At 45.2% G+C, this 18557-nt stretch overlaps 18 non-coding genes across 18 annotated transcripts; 8 read left to right on the top strand and 10 right to left on the bottom strand.

Annotated features, from left to right (window-relative positions):
* Positions 1-316: 316 nt before the first annotated feature.
* Positions 317-423, bottom strand: LOC147704490 (U6 spliceosomal RNA). Its single transcript, XR_015298994.1, has one exon. It is a non-coding gene; the product is annotated as a U6 spliceosomal RNA (small nuclear RNA).
* Positions 424-2220: 1797 nt separating this feature from the next.
* On the bottom strand, positions 2221-2327 carry LOC147704489 (U6 spliceosomal RNA). The gene has a single exon (XR_015298993.1). It is a non-coding gene; the product is annotated as a U6 spliceosomal RNA (small nuclear RNA).
* A 714-nt stretch (positions 2328-3041) lies between these two features.
* TRNAR-ACG (transfer RNA arginine (anticodon ACG)) lies at positions 3042-3114 on the top strand. The gene has a single exon. It is a non-coding gene; the product is annotated as a tRNA-Arg (tRNA).
* Positions 3115-4124: 1010 nt separating this feature from the next.
* Positions 4125-4231, bottom strand: LOC147704487 (U6 spliceosomal RNA). The gene has a single exon (XR_015298992.1). It is a non-coding gene; the product is annotated as a U6 spliceosomal RNA (small nuclear RNA).
* Positions 4232-4945: 714 nt separating this feature from the next.
* TRNAR-ACG (transfer RNA arginine (anticodon ACG)) lies at positions 4946-5018 on the top strand. Its single transcript has one exon. It is a non-coding gene; the product is annotated as a tRNA-Arg (tRNA).
* Positions 5019-6028: 1010 nt separating this feature from the next.
* Positions 6029-6135, bottom strand: LOC147704485 (U6 spliceosomal RNA). Its single transcript, XR_015298991.1, has one exon. It is a non-coding gene; the product is annotated as a U6 spliceosomal RNA (small nuclear RNA).
* A 714-nt stretch (positions 6136-6849) lies between these two features.
* On the top strand, positions 6850-6922 carry TRNAR-ACG (transfer RNA arginine (anticodon ACG)). The gene has a single exon. It is a non-coding gene; the product is annotated as a tRNA-Arg (tRNA).
* Positions 6923-7932: 1010 nt separating this feature from the next.
* LOC147704483 (U6 spliceosomal RNA) lies at positions 7933-8039 on the bottom strand. The gene has a single exon (XR_015298990.1). It is a non-coding gene; the product is annotated as a U6 spliceosomal RNA (small nuclear RNA).
* A 714-nt stretch (positions 8040-8753) lies between these two features.
* TRNAR-ACG (transfer RNA arginine (anticodon ACG)) lies at positions 8754-8826 on the top strand. Its single transcript has one exon. It is a non-coding gene; the product is annotated as a tRNA-Arg (tRNA).
* A 1010-nt stretch (positions 8827-9836) lies between these two features.
* On the bottom strand, positions 9837-9943 carry LOC147704481 (U6 spliceosomal RNA). The gene has a single exon (XR_015298989.1). It is a non-coding gene; the product is annotated as a U6 spliceosomal RNA (small nuclear RNA).
* Positions 9944-10657: 714 nt separating this feature from the next.
* TRNAR-ACG (transfer RNA arginine (anticodon ACG)) lies at positions 10658-10730 on the top strand. The gene has a single exon. It is a non-coding gene; the product is annotated as a tRNA-Arg (tRNA).
* Positions 10731-11740: 1010 nt separating this feature from the next.
* Positions 11741-11847, bottom strand: LOC147704479 (U6 spliceosomal RNA). The gene has a single exon (XR_015298988.1). It is a non-coding gene; the product is annotated as a U6 spliceosomal RNA (small nuclear RNA).
* Positions 11848-12561: 714 nt separating this feature from the next.
* On the top strand, positions 12562-12634 carry TRNAR-ACG (transfer RNA arginine (anticodon ACG)). Its single transcript has one exon. It is a non-coding gene; the product is annotated as a tRNA-Arg (tRNA).
* Positions 12635-13644: 1010 nt separating this feature from the next.
* Positions 13645-13751, bottom strand: LOC147704477 (U6 spliceosomal RNA). Its single transcript, XR_015298987.1, has one exon. It is a non-coding gene; the product is annotated as a U6 spliceosomal RNA (small nuclear RNA).
* Positions 13752-15548: 1797 nt separating this feature from the next.
* Positions 15549-15655, bottom strand: LOC147704476 (U6 spliceosomal RNA). The gene has a single exon (XR_015298986.1). It is a non-coding gene; the product is annotated as a U6 spliceosomal RNA (small nuclear RNA).
* Positions 15656-16369: 714 nt separating this feature from the next.
* TRNAR-ACG (transfer RNA arginine (anticodon ACG)) lies at positions 16370-16442 on the top strand. Its single transcript has one exon. It is a non-coding gene; the product is annotated as a tRNA-Arg (tRNA).
* A 1010-nt stretch (positions 16443-17452) lies between these two features.
* LOC147704474 (U6 spliceosomal RNA) lies at positions 17453-17559 on the bottom strand. The gene has a single exon (XR_015298985.1). It is a non-coding gene; the product is annotated as a U6 spliceosomal RNA (small nuclear RNA).
* A 714-nt stretch (positions 17560-18273) lies between these two features.
* Positions 18274-18346, top strand: TRNAR-ACG (transfer RNA arginine (anticodon ACG)). Its single transcript has one exon. It is a non-coding gene; the product is annotated as a tRNA-Arg (tRNA).
* Positions 18347-18557: the final 211 nt, after the last annotated feature.

Here is an 18557-nt window from a genome sequence, read left to right as displayed (position 1 = left end):
TTTGCATAGGCCCTGCCCTTCTCTTTGTCCTGCTTCCCACAAAGCAACACAACACTGCCGCAGTATAGATTTGGGGGTGGTGAAGAATAATGACAGTGAGGCTAAAAAAGAGAAAGAAAAGTCCCAGAAGTCCTGCAGGCTTCCTTGCTAAATGCAGCTGAACATAGAGCGCACCTTCTTTACTGCAAAGCAAATACATTAAAAATGTTGAGGAGAGACTAATTGAAAAATACATATTACGGGGACAGCACTGGGACCTGCTTTATTTTTTCAATTAGTCTTGAAAACAAAAAAGATTTCTCTCCTGAAAGCTGTTAAAAATATGGAACGCTTCACGAATTTGCGTGTCATCCTTGCGCAGGGGCCATGCTAATCTTCTCTGTATCGTTCCAATTTTAGTATATGTGCTGCCGAAGCGAGCACACTTTATTGATGAACTGACAATGTTTATAAACTCTCTAAATCTACAGTCTCTAGACATAGGGTGGCCTGGCAGAGATGCTCAGATGGCCAGTACGCATTCAAATCTGAGCCAATGGTCAAAAATGTATGAAGAGTAGCAATCCATTATTCTTCACTGCATTTGTGGTCCAAGACTAAACACACCGTAAGTATGTAGATTATACCAGGTTTGCAAAGGCTCCTGGTTCGGGCTACAGACAAGGAGCATTGTGACGTCACGCTGCCTGTGGAACAGTGATATTAAAGGTGAAACAGCTGCACAGTAGGTTAGGTGAAGGGCTCTGAGAGTGGAAAGGCAGCATGCTTGGGTCCCTGGACAAGGTGAGCGTATGATAATGTGTCTGAATGTTCACCTGTGTTGTAATATTAAACCCCTTATTGTTGTAAACGCCTACTTACTAAGGAGTTCTCAAGCTCAGCCCCACACAGACCTGGAACTGATTATGTTAATGCAAACTATTTAAGAAACTGAGCCTGATCTAAAAGATTTCCTTGGATCTAGGACCATTTCGCCTAGCTTTTAGGTGCTTCCTTCTCCTAAAGTCCTTTGTAAAACTTGGGAAAACCTCACAGAACAGACTTCCAGGAGGTCAGATGGGTTTCCTTGTGCCTTCACACACACATACACACACTTTCTAGCCCACTTAAGGACAAAAGGATGCGTAAGTCTACATAGGGCCAGTGGCGCAATGGATAACGCATCTGACTACGGATCAGAAGATTGAAGGTTCGACTCCTATCTGGCTCGGAAGGGTTGTAGGTCCCTGTTTGATTATATTCCTGTGGAATTTTTATTTACCTCAGACTTGTTGTAGGTTCAATATTCTCCAGCAGGACTCATCCAGCAGTTGTTCCACGGTAGAGCGCAAGTAATAGGACCACAGCTAGTTAAACGTTTCCCATTTGCTGCTGGACTCTATGTGATGGCCGTCACGTGGTGTGCTGCTTTTGTATTTCAACATGGGTCCCTGATACTCTTAATTGCGAAAAAGCTTGTTGACAAAAGTGTGTGTGCGCGAGGGTCTGTGGACGTAGGCAGGTGTGTGCACTTGAATGCTTACCCATTTACATGTGTGAGAGGAACAAACCAACTCCCTGTGGGCTGCAGGCTTACAACTGGTAGCCCCAGTAGCCAGGCAGAACCACAGGTAAGGAGAGAGAGAAAGTTGGTCCATTATTAGAGAAGGACCATAAGCATCTTGCACTGCTACCTTCTTCCCCTCTCAGCCACGATCGGCCAAGACCTCTCTATTAGGGTAGAGGGTGAACATTTCTTGGACCTCAGAAACTGAGGGATGTAGACCCAATATGTCCTCCAAGCGCCTAGACACCTGGTGCCCAATCTGGCATGGTGTTTTTCAGCTTACCCGACCAATCCGGTTGCAAGGTGGACTTTAACAATACTGCTAAAAAGGCACTCCCAGACATACCTGAGGCCTTCATTTGCATAGGCCCTGCCCTTCTCTTTGTCCTGCTTCCCACAAAGCAACACAACACTGCCGCAGTATAGATTTGGGGGTGGTGAAGAATAATGACAGTGAGGCTAAAAAAGAGAAAGAAAAGTCCCAGAAGTCCTGCAGGCTTCCTTGCTAAATGCAGCTGAACATAGAGCGCACCTTCTTTACTGCAAAGCAAATACATTAAAAATGTTGAGGAGAGACTAATTGAAAAATACATATTACGGGGACAGCACTGGGACCTGCTTTATTTTTTCAATTAGTCTTGAAAACAAAAAAGATTTCTCTCCTGAAAGCTGTTAAAAATATGGAACGCTTCACGAATTTGCGTGTCATCCTTGCGCAGGGGCCATGCTAATCTTCTCTGTATCGTTCCAATTTTAGTATATGTGCTGCCGAAGCGAGCACACTTTATTGATGAACTGACAATGTTTATAAACTCTCTAAATCTACAGTCTCTAGACATAGGGTGGCCTGGCAGAGATGCTCAGATGGCCAGTACGCATTCAAATCTGAGCCAATGGTCAAAAATGTATGAAGAGTAGCAATCCATTATTCTTCACTGCATTTGTGGTCCAAGACTAAACACACCGTAAGTATGTAGATTATACCAGGTTTGCAAAGGCTCCTGGTTCGGGCTACAGACAAGCAGCATTGTGACGTCACGCTGCCTGTGGAACAGTGATATTAAAGGTGAAACAGCTGCACAGTAGGTTAGGTGAAGGGCTCTGAGAGTGGAAAGGCAGCATGCTTGGGTCCCTGGACAAGGTGAGCGTATGATAATGTGTCTGAATGTTCACCTGTGTTGTAATATTAAACCCCTTATTGTTGTAAACGCCTACTTACTAAGGAGTTCTCAAGCTCAGCCCCACACAGACCTGGAACTGATTATGTTAATGCAAACTATTTAAGAAACTGAGCCTGATCTAAAAGATTTCCTTGGATCTAGGACCATTTCGCCTAGCTTTTAGGTGCTTCCTTCTCCTAAAGTCCTTTGTAAAACTTGGGAAAACCTCACAGAACAGACTTCCAGGAGGTCAGATGGGTTTCCTTGTGCCTTCACACACACATACACACACTTTCTAGCCCACTTAAGGACAAAAGGATGCGTAAGTCTACATAGGGCCAGTGGCGCAATGGATAACGCGTCTGACTACGGATCAGAAGATTGTAGGTTCGACTCCTATCTGGCTCGGAAGGGTTGTAGGTCCCTGTTTGATTATATTCCTGTGGAATTTTTATTTACCTCAGACTTGTTGTAGGTTCAATATTCTCCAGCAGGACTCATCCAGCAGTTGTTCCACGGTAGAGCGCAAGTAATAGGACCACAGCTAGTTAAACGTTTCCCATTTGCTGCTGGACTCTATGTGATGGCCGTCACGTGGTGTGCTGCTTTTGTATTTCAACATGGGTCCCTGATACTCTTAATTGCGAAAAAGCTTGTTGACAAAAGTGTGTGTGCGCGAGGGTCTGTGGACGTAGGCAGGTGTGTGCACTTGAATGCTTACCCATTTACATGTGTGAGAGGAACAAACCAACTCCCTGTGGGCTGCAGGCTTACAACTGGTAGCCCCAGTAGCCAGGCAGAACCACAGGTAAGGAGAGAGAGAAAGTTGGTCCATTATTAGAGAAGGACCATAAGCATCTTGCACTGCTACCTTCTTCCCCTCTCAGCCACGATCGGCCAAGACCTCTCTATTAGGGTAGAGGGTGAACATTTCTTGGACCTCAGAAACTGAGGGATGTAGACCCAATATGTCCTCCAAGCGCCTAGACACCTGGTGCCCAATCTGGCATGGTGTTTTTCAGCTTACCCGACCAATCCGGTTGCAAGGTGGACTTTAACAATACTGCTAAAAAGGCACTCCCAGACATCCCTGAGGCCTTCATTTGCATAGGCCCTGCCCTTCTCTTTGTCCTGCTTCCCACAAAGCAACACAACACTGCCGCAGTATAGATTTGGGGGTGGTGAAGAATAATGACAGTGAGGCTAAAAAAGAGAAAGAAAAGTCCCAGAAGTCCTGCAGGCTTCCTTGCTAAATGCAGCTGAACATAGAGCGCACCTTCTTTACTGCAAAGCAAATACATTAAAAATGTTGAGGAGAGACTAATTGAAAAATACATATTACGGGGACAGCACTGGGACCTGCTTTATTTTTTCAATTAGTCTTGAAAACAAAAAAGATTTCTCTCCTGAAAGCTGTTAAAAATATGGAACGCTTCACGAATTTGCGTGTCATCCTTGCGCAGGGGCCATGCTAATCTTCTCTGTATCGTTCCAATTTTAGTATATGTGCTGCCGAAGCGAGCACACTTTATTGATGAACTGACAATGTTTATAAACTCTCTAAATCTACAGTCTCTAGACATAGGGTGGCCTGGCAGAGATGCTCAGATGGCCAGTACGCATTCAAATCTGAGCCAATGGTCAAAAATGTATGAAGAGTAGCAATCCATTATTCTTCACTGCATTTGTGGTCCAAGACTAAACACACCGTAAGTATGTAGATTATACCAGGTTTGCAAAGGCTCCTGGTTCGGGCTACAGACAAGGAGCATTGTGACGTCACGCTGCCTGTGGAACAGTGATATTAAAGGTGAAACAGCTGCACAGTAGGTTAGGTGAAGGGCTCTGAGAGTGGAAAGGCAGCATGCTTGGGTCCCTGGACAAGGTGAGCGTATGATAATGTGTCTGAATGTTCACCTGTGTTGTAATATTAAACCCCTTATTGTTGTAAACGCCTACTTACTAAGGAGTTCTCAAGCTCAGCCCCACACAGACCTGGAACTGATTATGTTAATGCAAACTATTTAAGAAACTGAGCCTGATCTAAAAGATTTCCTTGGATCTAGGACCATTTCGCCTAGCTTTTAGGTGCTTCCTTCTCCTAAAGTCCTTTGTAAAACTTGGGAAAACCTCACAGAACAGACTTCCAGGAGGTCAGATGGGTTTCCTTGTGCCTTCACACACACATACACACACTTTCTAGCCCACTTAAGGACAAAAGGATGCGTAAGTCTACATAGGGCCAGTGGCGCAATGGATAACGCGTCTGACTACGGATCAGAAGATTGTAGGTTCGACTCCTATCTGGCTCGGAAGGGTTGTAGGTCCCTGTTTGATTATATTCCTGTGGAATTTTTATTTACCTCAGACTTGTTGTAGGTTCAATATTCTCCAGCAGGACTCATCCAGCAGTTGTTCCACGGTAGAGCGCAAGTAATAGGACCACAGCTAGTTAAACGTTTCCCATTTGCTGCTGGACTCTATGTGATGGCCGTCACGTGGTGTGCTGCTTTTGTATTTCAACATGGGTCCCTGATACTCTTAATTGCGAAAAAGCTTGTTGACAAAAGTGTGTGTGCGCGAGGGTCTGTGGACGTAGGCAGGTGTGTGCACTTGAATGCTTACCCATTTACATGTGTGAGAGGAACAAACCAACTCCCTGTGGGCTGCAGGCTTACAACTGGTAGCCCCAGTAGCCAGGCAGAACCACAGGTAAGGAGAGAGAGAAAGTTGGTCCATTATTAGAGAAGGACCATAAGCATCTTGCACTGCTACCTTCTTCCCCTCTCAGCCACGATCGGCCAAGACCTCTCTATTAGGGTAGAGGGTGAACATTTCTTGGACCTCAGAAACTGAGGGATGTAGACCCAATATGTCCTCCAAGCGCCTAGACACCTGGTGCCCAATCTGGCATGGTGTTTTTCAGCTTACCCGACCAATCCGGTTGCAAGGTGGACTTTAACAATACTGCTAAAAAGGCACTCCCAGACATCCCTGAGGCCTTCATTTGCATAGGCCCTGCCCTTCTCTTTGTCCTGCTTCCCACAAAGCAACACAACACTGCCGCAGTATAGATTTGGGGGTGGTGAAGAATAATGACAGTGAGGCTAAAAAAGAGAAAGAAAAGTCCCAGAAGTCCTGCAGGCTTCCTTGCTAAATGCAGCTGAACATAGAGCGCACCTTCTTTACTGCAAAGCAAATACATTAAAAATGTTGAGGAGAGACTAATTGAAAAATACATATTACGGGGACAGCACTGGGACCTGCTTTATTTTTTCAATTAGTCTTGAAAACAAAAAAGATTTCTCTCCTGAAAGCTGTTAAAAATATGGAACGCTTCACGAATTTGCGTGTCATCCTTGCGCAGGGGCCATGCTAATCTTCTCTGTATCGTTCCAATTTTAGTATATGTGCTGCCGAAGCGAGCACACTTTATTGATGAACTGACAATGTTTATAAACTCTCTAAATCTACAGTCTCTAGACATAGGGTGGCCTGGCAGAGATGCTCAGATGGCCAGTACGCATTCAAATCTGAGCCAATGGTCAAAAATGTATGAAGAGTAGCAATCCATTATTCTTCACTGCATTTGTGGTCCAAGACTAAACACACCGTAAGTATGTAGATTATACCAGGTTTGCAAAGGCTCCTGGTTCGGGCTACAGACAAGGAGCATTGTGACGTCACGCTGCCTGTGGAACAGTGATATTAAAGGTGAAACAGCTGCACAGTAGGTTAGGTGAAGGGCTCTGAGAGTGGAAAGGCAGCATGCTTGGGTCCCTGGACAAGGTGAGCGTATGATAATGTGTCTGAATGTTCACCTGTGTTGTAATATTAAACCCCTTATTGTTGTAAACGCCTACTTACTAAGGAGTTCTCAAGCTCAGCCCCACACAGACCTGGAACTGATTATGTTAATGCAAACTATTTAAGAAACTGAGCCTGATCTAAAAGATTTCCTTGGATCTAGGACCATTTCGCCTAGCTTTTAGGTGCTTCCTTCTCCTAAAGTCCTTTGTAAAACTTGGGAAAACCTCACAGAACAGACTTCCAGGAGGTCAGATGGGTTTCCTTGTGCCTTCACACACACATACACACACTTTCTAGCCCACTTAAGGACAAAAGGATGCGTAAGTCTACATAGGGCCAGTGGCGCAATGGATAACGCGTCTGACTACGGATCAGAAGATTGTAGGTTCGACTCCTATCTGGCTCGGAAGGGTTGTAGGTCCCTGTTTGATTATATTCCTGTGGAATTTTTATTTACCTCAGACTTGTTGTAGGTTCAATATTCTCCAGCAGGACTCATCCAGCAGTTGTTCCACGGTAGAGCGCAAGTAATAGGACCACAGCTAGTTAAACGTTTCCCATTTGCTGCTGGACTCTATGTGATGGCCGTCACGTGGTGTGCTGCTTTTGTATTTCAACATGGGTCCCTGATACTCTTAATTGCGAAAAAGCTTGTTGACAAAAGTGTGTGTGCGCGAGGGTCTGTGGACGTAGGCAGGTGTGTGCACTTGAATGCTTACCCATTTACATGTGTGAGAGGAACAAACCAACTCCCTGTGGGCTGCAGGCTTACAACTGGTAGCCCCAGTAGCCAGGCAGAACCACAGGTAAGGAGAGAGAGAAAGTTGGTCCATTATTAGAGAAGGACCATAAGCATCTTGCACTGCTACCTTCTTCCCCTCTCAGCCACGATCGGCCAAGACCTCTCTATTAGGGTAGAGGGTGAACATTTCTTGGACCTCAGAAACTGAGGGATGTAGACCCAATATGTCCTCCAAGCGCCTAGACACCTGGTGCCCAATCTGGCATGGTGTTTTTCAGCTTACCCGACCAATCCGGTTGCAAGGTGGACTTTAACAATACTGCTAAAAAGGCACTCCCAGACATCCCTGAGGCCTTCATTTGCATAGGCCCTGCCCTTCTCTTTGTCCTGCTTCCCACAAAGCAACACAACACTGCCGCAGTATAGATTTGGGGGTGGTGAAGAATAATGACAGTGAGGCTAAAAAAGAGAAAGAAAAGTCCCAGAAGTCCTGCAGGCTTCCTTGCTAAATGCAGCTGAACATAGAGCGCACCTTCTTTACTGCAAAGCAAATACATTAAAAATGTTGAGGAGAGACTAATTGAAAAATACATATTACGGGGACAGCACTGGGACCTGCTTTATTTTTTCAATTAGTCTTGAAAACAAAAAAGATTTCTCTCCTGAAAGCTGTTAAAAATATGGAACGCTTCACGAATTTGCGTGTCATCCTTGCGCAGGGGCCATGCTAATCTTCTCTGTATCGTTCCAATTTTAGTATATGTGCTGCCGAAGCGAGCACACTTTATTGATGAACTGACAATGTTTATAAACTCTCTAAATCTACAGTCTCTAGACATAGGGTGGCCTGGCAGAGATGCTCAGATGGCCAGTACGCATTCAAATCTGAGCCAATGGTCAAAAATGTATGAAGAGTAGCAATCCATTATTCTTCACTGCATTTGTGGTCCAAGACTAAACACACCGTAAGTATGTAGATTATACCAGGTTTGCAAAGGCTCCTGGTTCGGGCTACAGACAAGGAGCATTGTGACGTCACGCTGCCTGTGGAACAGTGATATTAAAGGTGAAACAGCTGCACAGTAGGTTAGGTGAAGGGCTCTGAGAGTGGAAAGGCAGCATGCTTGGGTCCCTGGACAAGGTGAGCGTATGATAATGTGTCTGAATGTTCACCTGTGTTGTAATATTAAACCCCTTATTGTTGTAAACGCCTACTTACTAAGGAGTTCTCAAGCTCAGCCCCACACAGACCTGGAACTGATTATGTTAATGCAAACTATTTAAGAAACTGAGCCTGATCTAAAAGATTTCCTTGGATCTAGGACCATTTCGCCTAGCTTTTAGGTGCTTCCTTCTCCTAAAGTCCTTTGTAAAACTTGGGAAAACCTCACAGAACAGACTTCCAGGAGGTCAGATGGGTTTCCTTGTGCCTTCACACACACATACACACACTTTCTAGCCCACTTAAGGACAAAAGGATGCGTAAGTCTACATAGGGCCAGTGGCGCAATGGATAACGCGTCTGACTACGGATCAGAAGATTGTAGGTTCGACTCCTATCTGGCTCGGAAGGGTTGTAGGTCCCTGTTTGATTATATTCCTGTGGAATTTTTATTTACCTCAGACTTGTTGTAGGTTCAATATTCTCCAGCAGGACTCATCCAGCAGTTGTTCCACGGTAGAGCGCAAGTAATAGGACCACAGCTAGTTAAACGTTTCCCATTTGCTGCTGGACTCTATGTGATGGCCGTCACGTGGTGTGCTGCTTTTGTATTTCAACATGGGTCCCTGATACTCTTAATTGCGAAAAAGCTTGTTGACAAAAGTGTGTGTGCGCGAGGGTCTGTGGACGTAGGCAGGTGTGTGCACTTGAATGCTTACCCATTTACATGTGTGAGAGGAACAAACCAACTCCCTGTGGGCTGCAGGCTTACAACTGGTAGCCCCAGTAGCCAGGCAGAACCACAGGTAAGGAGAGAGAGAAAGTTGGTCCATTATTAGAGAAGGACCATAAGCATCTTGCACTGCTACCTTCTTCCCCTCTCAGCCACGATCGGCCAAGACCTCTCTATTAGGTTAGAGGGTGAACATTTCTTGGACCTCAGAAACTGAGGGATGTAGACCCAATATGTCCTCCAAGCGCCTAGACACCTGGTGCCCAATCTGGCATGGTGTTTTTCAGCTTACCCGACCAATCCGGTTGCAAGGTGGACTTTAACAATACTGCTAAAAAGGCACTCCCAGACATCCCTGAGGCCTTCATTTGCATAGGCCCTGCCCTTCTCTTTGTCCTGCTTCCCACAAAGCAACACAACACTGCCGCAGTATAGATTTGGGGGTGGTGAAGAATAATGACAGTGAGGCTAAAAAAGAGAAAGAAAAGTCCCAGAAGTCCTGCAGGCTTCCTTGCTAAATGCAGCTGAACATAGAGCGCACCTTCTTTACTGCAAAGCAAATACATTAAAAATGTTGAGGAGAGACTAATTGAAAAATACATATTACGGGGACAGCACTGGGACCTGCTTTATTTTTTCAATTAGTCTTGAAAACAAAAAAGATTTCTCTCCTGAAAGCTGTTAAAAATATGGAACGCTTCACGAATTTGCGTGTCATCCTTGCGCAGGGGCCATGCTAATCTTCTCTGTATCGTTCCAATTTTAGTATATGTGCTGCCGAAGCGAGCACACTTTATTGATGAACTGACAATGTTTATAAACTCTCTAAATCTACAGTCTCTAGACATAGGGTGGCCTGGCAGAGATGCTCAGATGGCCAGTACGCATTCAAATCTGAGCCAATGGTCAAAAATGTATGAAGAGTAGCAATCCATTATTCTTCACTGCATTTGTGGTCCAAGACTAAACACACCGTAAGTATGTAGATTATACCAGGTTTGCAAAGGCTCCTGGTTCGGGCTACAGACAAGGAGCATTGTGACGTCACGCTGCCTGTGGAACAGTGATATTAAAGGTGAAACAGCTGCACAGTAGGTTAGGTGAAGGGCTCTGAGAGTGGAAAGGCAGCATGCTTGGGTCCCTGGACAAGGTGAGCGTATGATAATGTGTCTGAATGTTCACCTGTGTTGTAATATTAAACCCCTTATTGTTGTAAACGCCTACTTACTAAGGAGTTCTCAAGCTCAGCCCCACACAGACCTGGAACTGATTATGTTAATGCAAACTATTTAAGAAACTGAGCCTGATCTAAAAGATTTCCTTGGATCTAGGACCATTTCGCCTAGCTTTTAGGTGCTTCCTTCTCCTAAAGTCCTTTGTAAAACTTGGGAAAACCTCACAGAACAGACTTCCAGGAGGTCAGATGGGTTTCCTTGTGCCTTCACACACACATACACACACTTTCTAGCCCACTTAAGGACAAAAGGATGCGTAAGTCTACATAGGGCCAGTGGCGCAATGGATAACGCGTCTGACTACGGATCAGAAGATTGTAGGTTCGACTCCTATCTGGCTCGGAAGGGTTGTAGGTCCCTGTTTGATTATATTCCTGTGGAATTTTTATTTACCTCAGACTTGTTGTAGGTTCAATATTCTCCAGCAGGACTCATCCAGCAGTTGTTCCACGGTAGAGCGCAAGTAATAGGACCACAGCTAGTTAAACGTTTCCCATTTGCTGCTGGACTCTATGTGATGGCCGTCACGTGGTGTGCTGCTTTTGTATTTCAACATGGGTCCCTGATACTCTTAATTGCGAAAAAGCTTGTTGACAAAAGTGTGTGTGCGCGAGGGTCTGTGGACGTAGGCAGGTGTGTGCACTTGAATGCTTACCCATTTACATGTGTGAGAGGAACAAACCAACTCCCTGTGGGCTGCAGGCTTACAACTGGTAGCCCCAGTAGCCAGGCAGAACCACAGGTAAGGAGAGAGAGAAAGTTGGTCCATTATTAGAGAAGGACCATAAGCATCTTGCACTGCTACCTTCTTCCCCTCTCAGCCACGATCGGCCAAGACCTCTCTATTAGGGTAGAGGGTGAACATTTCTTGGACCTCAGAAACTGAGGGATGTAGACCCAATATGTCCTCCAAGCGCCTAGACACCTGGTGCCCAATCTGGCATGGTGTTTTTCAGCTTACCCGACCAATCCGGTTGCAAGGTGGACTTTAACAATACTGCTAAAAAGGCACTCCCAGACATCCCTGAGGCCTTCATTTGCATAGGCCCTGCCCTTCTCTTTGTCCTGCTTCCCACAAAGCAACACAACACTGCCGCAGTATAGATTTGGGGGTGGTGAAGAATAATGACAGTGAGGCTAAAAAAGAGAAAGAAAAGTCCCAGAAGTCCTGCAGGCTTCCTTGCTAAATGCAGCTGAACATAGAGCGCACCTTCTTTACTGCAAAGCAAATACATTAAAAATGTTGAGGAGAGACTAATTGAAAAATACATATTACGGGGACAGCACTGGGACCTGCTTTATTTTTTCAATTAGTCTTGAAAACAAAAAAGATTTCTCTCCTGAAAGCTGTTAAAAATATGGAACGCTTCACGAATTTGCGTGTCATCCTTGCGCAGGGGCCATGCTAATCTTCTCTGTATCGTTCCAATTTTAGTATATGTGCTGCCGAAGCGAGCACACTTTATTGATGAACTGACAATGTTTATAAACTCTCTAAATCTACAGTCTCTAGACATAGGGTGGCCTGGCAGAGATGCTCAGATGGCCAGTACGCATTCAAATCTGAGCCAATGGTCAAAAATGTATGAAGAGTAGCAATCCATTATTCTTCACTGCATTTGTGGTCCAAGACTAAACACACCGTAAGTATGTAGATTATACCAGGTTTGCAAAGGCTCCTGGTTCGGGCTACAGACAAGGAGCATTGTGACGTCACGCTGCCTGTGGAACAGTGATATTAAAGGTGAAACAGCTGCACAGTAGGTTAGGTGAAGGGCTCTGAGAGTGGAAAGGCAGCATGCTTGGGTCCCTGGACAAGGTGAGCGTATGATAATGTGTCTGAATGTTCACCTGTGTTGTAATATTAAACCCCTTATTGTTGTAAACGCCTACTTACTAAGGAGTTCTCAAGCTCAGCCCCACACAGACCTGGAACTGATTATGTTAATGCAAACTATTTAAGAAACTGAGCCTGATCTAAAAGATTTCCTTGGATCTAGGACCATTTCGCCTAGCTTTTAGGTGCTTCCTTCTCCTAAAGTCCTTTGTAAAACTTGGGAAAACCTCACAGAACAGACTTCCAGGAGGTCAGATGGGTTTCCTTGTGCCTTCACACACACATACACACACTTTCTAGCCCACTTAAGGACAAAAGGATGCGTAAGTCTACATAGGGCCAGTGGCGCAATGGATAACGCGTCTGACTACGGATCAGAAGATTGTAGGTTCGACTCCTATCTGGCTCGGAAGGGTTGTAGGTCCCTGTTTGATTATATTCCTGTGGAATTTTTATTTACCTCAGACTTGTTGTAGGTTCAATATTCTCCAGCAGGACTCATCCAGCAGTTGTTCCACGGTAGAGCGCAAGTAATAGGACCACAGCTAGTTAAACGTTTCCCATTTGCTGCTGGACTCTATGTGATGGCCGTCACGTGGTGTGCTGCTTTTGTATTTCAACATGGGTCCCTGATACTCTTAATTGCGAAAAAGCTTGTTGACAAAAGTGTGTGTGCGCGAGGGTCTGTGGACGTAGGCAGGTGTGTGCACTTGAATGCTTACCCATTTACATGTGTGAGAGGAACAAACCAACTCCCTGTGGGCTGCAGGCTTACAACTGGTAGCCCCAGTAGCCAGGCAGAACCACAGGTAAGGAGAGAGAGAAAGTTGGTCCATTATTAGAGAAGGACCATAAGCATCTTGCACTGCTACCTTCTTCCCCTCTCAGCCACGATCGGCCAAGACCTCTCTATTAGGGTAGAGGGTGAACATTTCTTGGACCTCAGAAACTGAGGGATGTAGACCCAATATGTCCTCCAAGCGCCTAGACACCTGGTGCCCAATCTGGCATGGTGTTTTTCAGCTTACCCGACCAATCCGGTTGCAAGGTGGACTTTAACAATACTGCTAAAAAGGCACTCCCAGACATCCCTGAGGCCTTCATTTGCATAGGCCCTGCCCTTCTCTTTGTCCTGCTTCCCACAAAGCAACACAACACTGCCGCAGTATAGATTTGGGGGTGGTGAAGAATAATGACAGTGAGGCTAAAAAAGAGAAAGAAAAGTCCCAGAAGTCCTGCAGGCTTCCTTGCTAAATGCAGCTGAACATAGAGCGCACCTTCTTTACTGCAAAGCAAATACATTAAAAATGTTGAGGAGAGACTAATTGAAAAATACATATTACGGGGACAGCACTGGGACCTGCTTTATTTTTTCAATTAGTCTTGAAAACAAAAAAGATTTCTCTCCTGAAAGCTGTTAAAAATATGGAACGCTTCACGAATTTGCGTGTCATCCTTGCGCAGGGGCCATGCTAATCTTCTCTGTATCGTTCCAATTTTAGTATATGTGCTGCCGAAGCGAGCACACTTTATTGATGAACTGACAATGTTTATAAACTCTCTAAATCTACAGTCTCTAGACATAGGGTGGCCTGGCAGAGATGCTCAGATGGCCAGTACGCATTCAAATCTGAGCCAATGGTCAAAAATGTATGAAGAGTAGCAATCCATTATTCTTCACTGCATTTGTGGTCCAAGACTAAACACACCGTAAGTATGTAGATTATACCAGGTTTGCAAAGGCTCCTGGTTCGGGCTACAGACAAGGAGCATTGTGACGTCACGCTGCCTGTGGAACAGTGATATTAAAGGTGAAACAGCTGCACAGTAGGTTAGGTGAAGGGCTCTGAGAGTGGAAAGGCAGCATGCTTGGGTCCCTGGACAAGGTGAGCGTATGATAATGTGTCTGAATGTTCACCTGTGTTGTAATATTAAACCCCTTATTGTTGTAAACGCCTACTTACTAAGGAGTTCTCAAGCTCAGCCCCACACAGACCTGGAACTGATTATGTTAATGCAAACTATTTAAGAAACTGAGCCTGATCTAAAAGATTTCCTTGGATCTAGGACCATTTCGCCTAGCTTTTAGGTGCTTCCTTCTCCTAAAGTCCTTTGTAAAACTTGGGAAAACCTCACAGAACAGACTTCCAGGAGGTCAGATGGGTTTCCTTGTGCCTTCACACACACATACACACACTTTCTAGCCCACTTAAGGACAAAAGGATGCGTAAGTCTACATAGGGCCAGTGGCGCAATGGATAACGCATCTGACTACGGATCAGAAGATTGTAGGTTCGACTCCTATCTGGCTCGGAAGGGTTGTAGGTCCCTGTTTGATTATATTCCTGTGGAATTTTTATTTACCTCAGACTTGTTGTAGGTTCAATATTCTCCAGCAGGACTCATCCAGCAGTTGTTCCACGGTAGAGCGCAAGTAATAGGACCACAGCTAGTTAAACGTTTCCCATTTGCTGCTGGACTCTATGTGATGGCCGTCACGTGGTGTGCTGCTTTTGTATTTCAACATGGGTCCCTGATACTCTTAATTGCGAAAAAGCTTGTTGACAAAAGTGTGTGTGCGCGAGGGTCTGTGGACGTAGGCAGGTGTGTGCACTTGAATGCTTACCCATTTACATGTGTGAGAGGAACAAACCAACTCCCTGTGGGCTGCAGGCTTACAACTGGTAGCCCCAGTAGCCAGGCAGAACCACAGGTAAGGAGAGAGAGAAAGTTGGTCCATTATTAGAGAAGGACCATAAGCATCTTGCACTGCTACCTTCTTCCCCTCTCAGCCACGATCGGCCAAGACCTCTCTATTAGGGTAGAGGGTGAACATTTCTTGGACCTCAGAAACTGAGGGATGTAGACCCAATATGTCCTCCAAGCGCCTAGACACCTGGTGCCCAATCTGGCATGGTGTTTTTCAGCTTACCCGACCAATCCGGTTGCAAGGTGGACTTTAACAATACTGCTAAAAAGGCACTCCCAGACATCCCTGAGGCCTTCATTTGCATAGGCCCTGCCCTTCTCTTTGTCCTGCTTCCCACAAAGCAACACAACACTGCCGCAGTATAGATTTGGGGGTGGTGAAGAATAATGACAGTGAGGCTAAAAAAGAGAAAGAAAAGTCCCAGAAGTCCTGCAGGCTTCCTTGCTAAATGCAGCTGAACATAGAGCGCACCTTCTTTACTGCAAAGCAAATACATTAAAAATGTTGAGGAGAGACTAATTGAAAAATACATATTACGGGGACAGCACTGGGACCTGCTTTATTTTTTCAATTAGTCTTGAAAACAAAAAAGATTTCTCTCCTGAAAGCTGTTAAAAATATGGAACGCTTCACGAATTTGCGTGTCATCCTTGCGCAGGGGCCATGCTAATCTTCTCTGTATCGTTCCAATTTTAGTATATGTGCTGCCGAAGCGAGCACACTTTATTGATGAACTGACAATGTTTATAAACTCTCTAAATCTACAGTCTCTAGACATAGGGTGGCCTGGCAGAGATGCTCAGATGGCCAGTACGCATTCAAATCTGAGCCAATGGTCAAAAATGTATGAAGAGTAGCAATCCATTATTCTTCACTGCATTTGTGGTCCAAGACTAAACACACCGTAAGTATGTAGATTATACCAGGTTTGCAAAGGCTCCTGGTTCGGGCTACAGACAAGGAGCATTGTGACGTCACGCTGCCTGTGGAACAGTGATATTAAAGGTGAAACAGCTGCACAGTAGGTTAGGTGAAGGGCTCTGAGAGTGGAAAGGCAGCATGCTTGGGTCCCTGGACAAGGTGAGCGTATGATAATGTGTCTGAATGTTCACCTGTGTTGTAATATTAAACCCCTTATTGTTGTAAACGCCTACTTACTAAGGAGTTCTCAAGCTCAGCCCCACACAGACCTGGAACTGATTATGTTAATGCAAACTATTTAAGAAACTGAGCCTGATCTAAAAGATTTCCTTGGATCTAGGACCATTTCGCCTAGCTTTTAGGTGCTTCCTTCTCCTAAAGTCCTTTGTAAAACTTGGGAAAACCTCACAGAACAGACTTCCAGGAGGTCAGATGGGTTTCCTTGTGCCTTCACACACACATACACACACTTTCTAGCCCACTTAAGGACAAAAGGATGCGTAAGTCTACATAGGGCCAGTGGCGCAATGGATAACGCGTCTGACTACGGATCAGAAGATTGTAGGTTCGACTCCTATCTGGCTCGGAAGGGTTGTAGGTCCCTGTTTGATTATATTCCTGTGGAATTTTTATTTACCTCAGACTTGTTGTAGGTTCAATATTCTCCAGCAGGACTCATCCAGCAGTTGTTCCACGGTAGAGCGCAAGTAATAGGACCACAGCTAGTTAAACGTTTCCCATTTGCTGCTGGACTCTATGTGATGGCCGTCACGTGGTGTGCTGCTTTTGTATTTCAACATGGGTCCCTGATACTCTTAATTGCGAAAAAGCTTGTTGACAAAAGTGTGTGTGCGCGAGGGTCTGTGGACGTAGGCAGGTGTGTGCACTTGAATGCTTACCCATTTACATGTGTGAGAGGAACAAACCAACTCCCTGTGGGCTGCAGGCTTACAACTGGTAGCCCCAGTAGCCAGGCAGAACCACAGGTAAGGAGAGAGAGAAAGTTGGTCCATTATTAGAGAAGGACCATAAGCATCTTGCACTGCTACCTTCTTCCCCTCTCAGCCACGATCGGCCAAGACCTCTCTATTAGGGTAGAGGGTGAACATTTCTTGGACCTCAGAAACTGAGGGATGTAGACCCAATATGTCCTCCAAGCGCCTAGACACCTGGTGCCCAATCTGGCATGGTGTTTTTCAGCTTACCCGACCAATCCGGTTGCAAGGTGGACTTTAACAATACTGCTAAAAAGGCACTCCCAGACATCCCTGAGGCCTTCATTTGCATAGGCCCTGCCCTTCTCTTTGTCCTGCTTCCCACAAAGCAACACAACACTGCCGCAGTATAGATTTGGGGGTGGTGAAGAATAATGACAGTGAGGCTAAAAAAGAGAAAGAAAAGTCCCAGAAGTCCTGCAGGCTTCCTTGCTAAATGCAGCTGAACATAGAGCGCACCTTCTTTACTGCAAAGCAAATACATTAAAAATGTTGAGGAGAGACTAATTGAAAAATACATATTACGGGGACAGCACTGGGACCTGCTTTATTTTTTCAATTAGTCTTGAAAACAAAAAAGATTTCTCTCCTGAAAGCTGTTAAAAATATGGAACGCTTCACGAATTTGCGTGTCATCCTTGCGCAGGGGCCATGCTAATCTTCTCTGTATCGTTCCAATTTTAGTATATGTGCTGCCGAAGCGAGCACACTTTATTGATGAACTGACAATGTTTATAAACTCTCTAAATCTACAGTCTCTAGACATAGGGTGGCCTGGCAGAGATGCTCAGATGGCCAGTACGCATTCAAATCTGAGCCAATGGTCAAAAATGTATGAAGAGTAGCAATCCATTATTCTTCACTGCATTTGTGGTCCAAGACTAAACACACCGTAAGTATGTAGATTATACCAGGTTTGCAAAGGCTCCTGGTTCGGGCTACAGACAAGGAGCATTGTGACGTCACGCTGCCTGTGGAACAGTGATATTAAAGGTGAAACAGCTGCACAGTAGGTTAGGTGAAGGGCTCTGAGAGTGGAAAGGCAGCATGCTTGGGTCCCTGGACAAGGTGAGCGTATGATAATGTGTCTGAATGTTCACCTGTGTTGTAATATTAAACCCCTTATTGTTGTAAACGCCTACTTACTAAGGAGTTCTCAAGCTCAGCCCCACACAGACCTGGAACTGATTATGTTAATGCAAACTATTTAAGAAACTGAGCCTGATCTAAAAGATTTCCTTGGATCTAGGACCATTTCGCCTAGCTTTTAGGTGCTTCCTTCTCCTAAAGTCCTTTGTAAAACTTGGGAAAACCTCACAGAACAGACTTCCAGGAGGTCAGATGGGTTTCCTTGTGCCTTCACACACACATACACACACTTTCTAGCCCACTTAAGGACAAAAGGATGCGTAAGTCTACATAGGGCCAGTGGCGCAATGGATAACGCGTCTGACTACGGATCAGAAGATTGTAGGTTCGACTCCTATCTGGCTCGGAAGGGTTGTAGGTCCCTGTTTGATTATATTCCTGTGGAATTTTTATTTACCTCAGACTTGTTGTAGGTTCAATATTCTCCAGCAGGACTCATCCAGCAGTTGTTCCACGGTAGAGCGCAAGTAATAGGACCACAGCTAGTTAAACGTTTCCCATTTGCTGCTGGACTCTATGTGATGGCCGTCACGTGGTGTGCTGCTTTTGTATTTCAA

Source organism: Lissotriton vulgaris, chromosome 7 (genome assembly GCF_964263255.1).
Source record: "Lissotriton vulgaris chromosome 7, aLisVul1.2, whole genome shotgun sequence".
Classification (NCBI taxonomy): domain Eukaryota; kingdom Metazoa; phylum Chordata; class Amphibia; order Caudata; family Salamandridae; genus Lissotriton; species Lissotriton vulgaris.
This window is presented reverse-complemented; position numbering and strand designations above follow the sequence as displayed.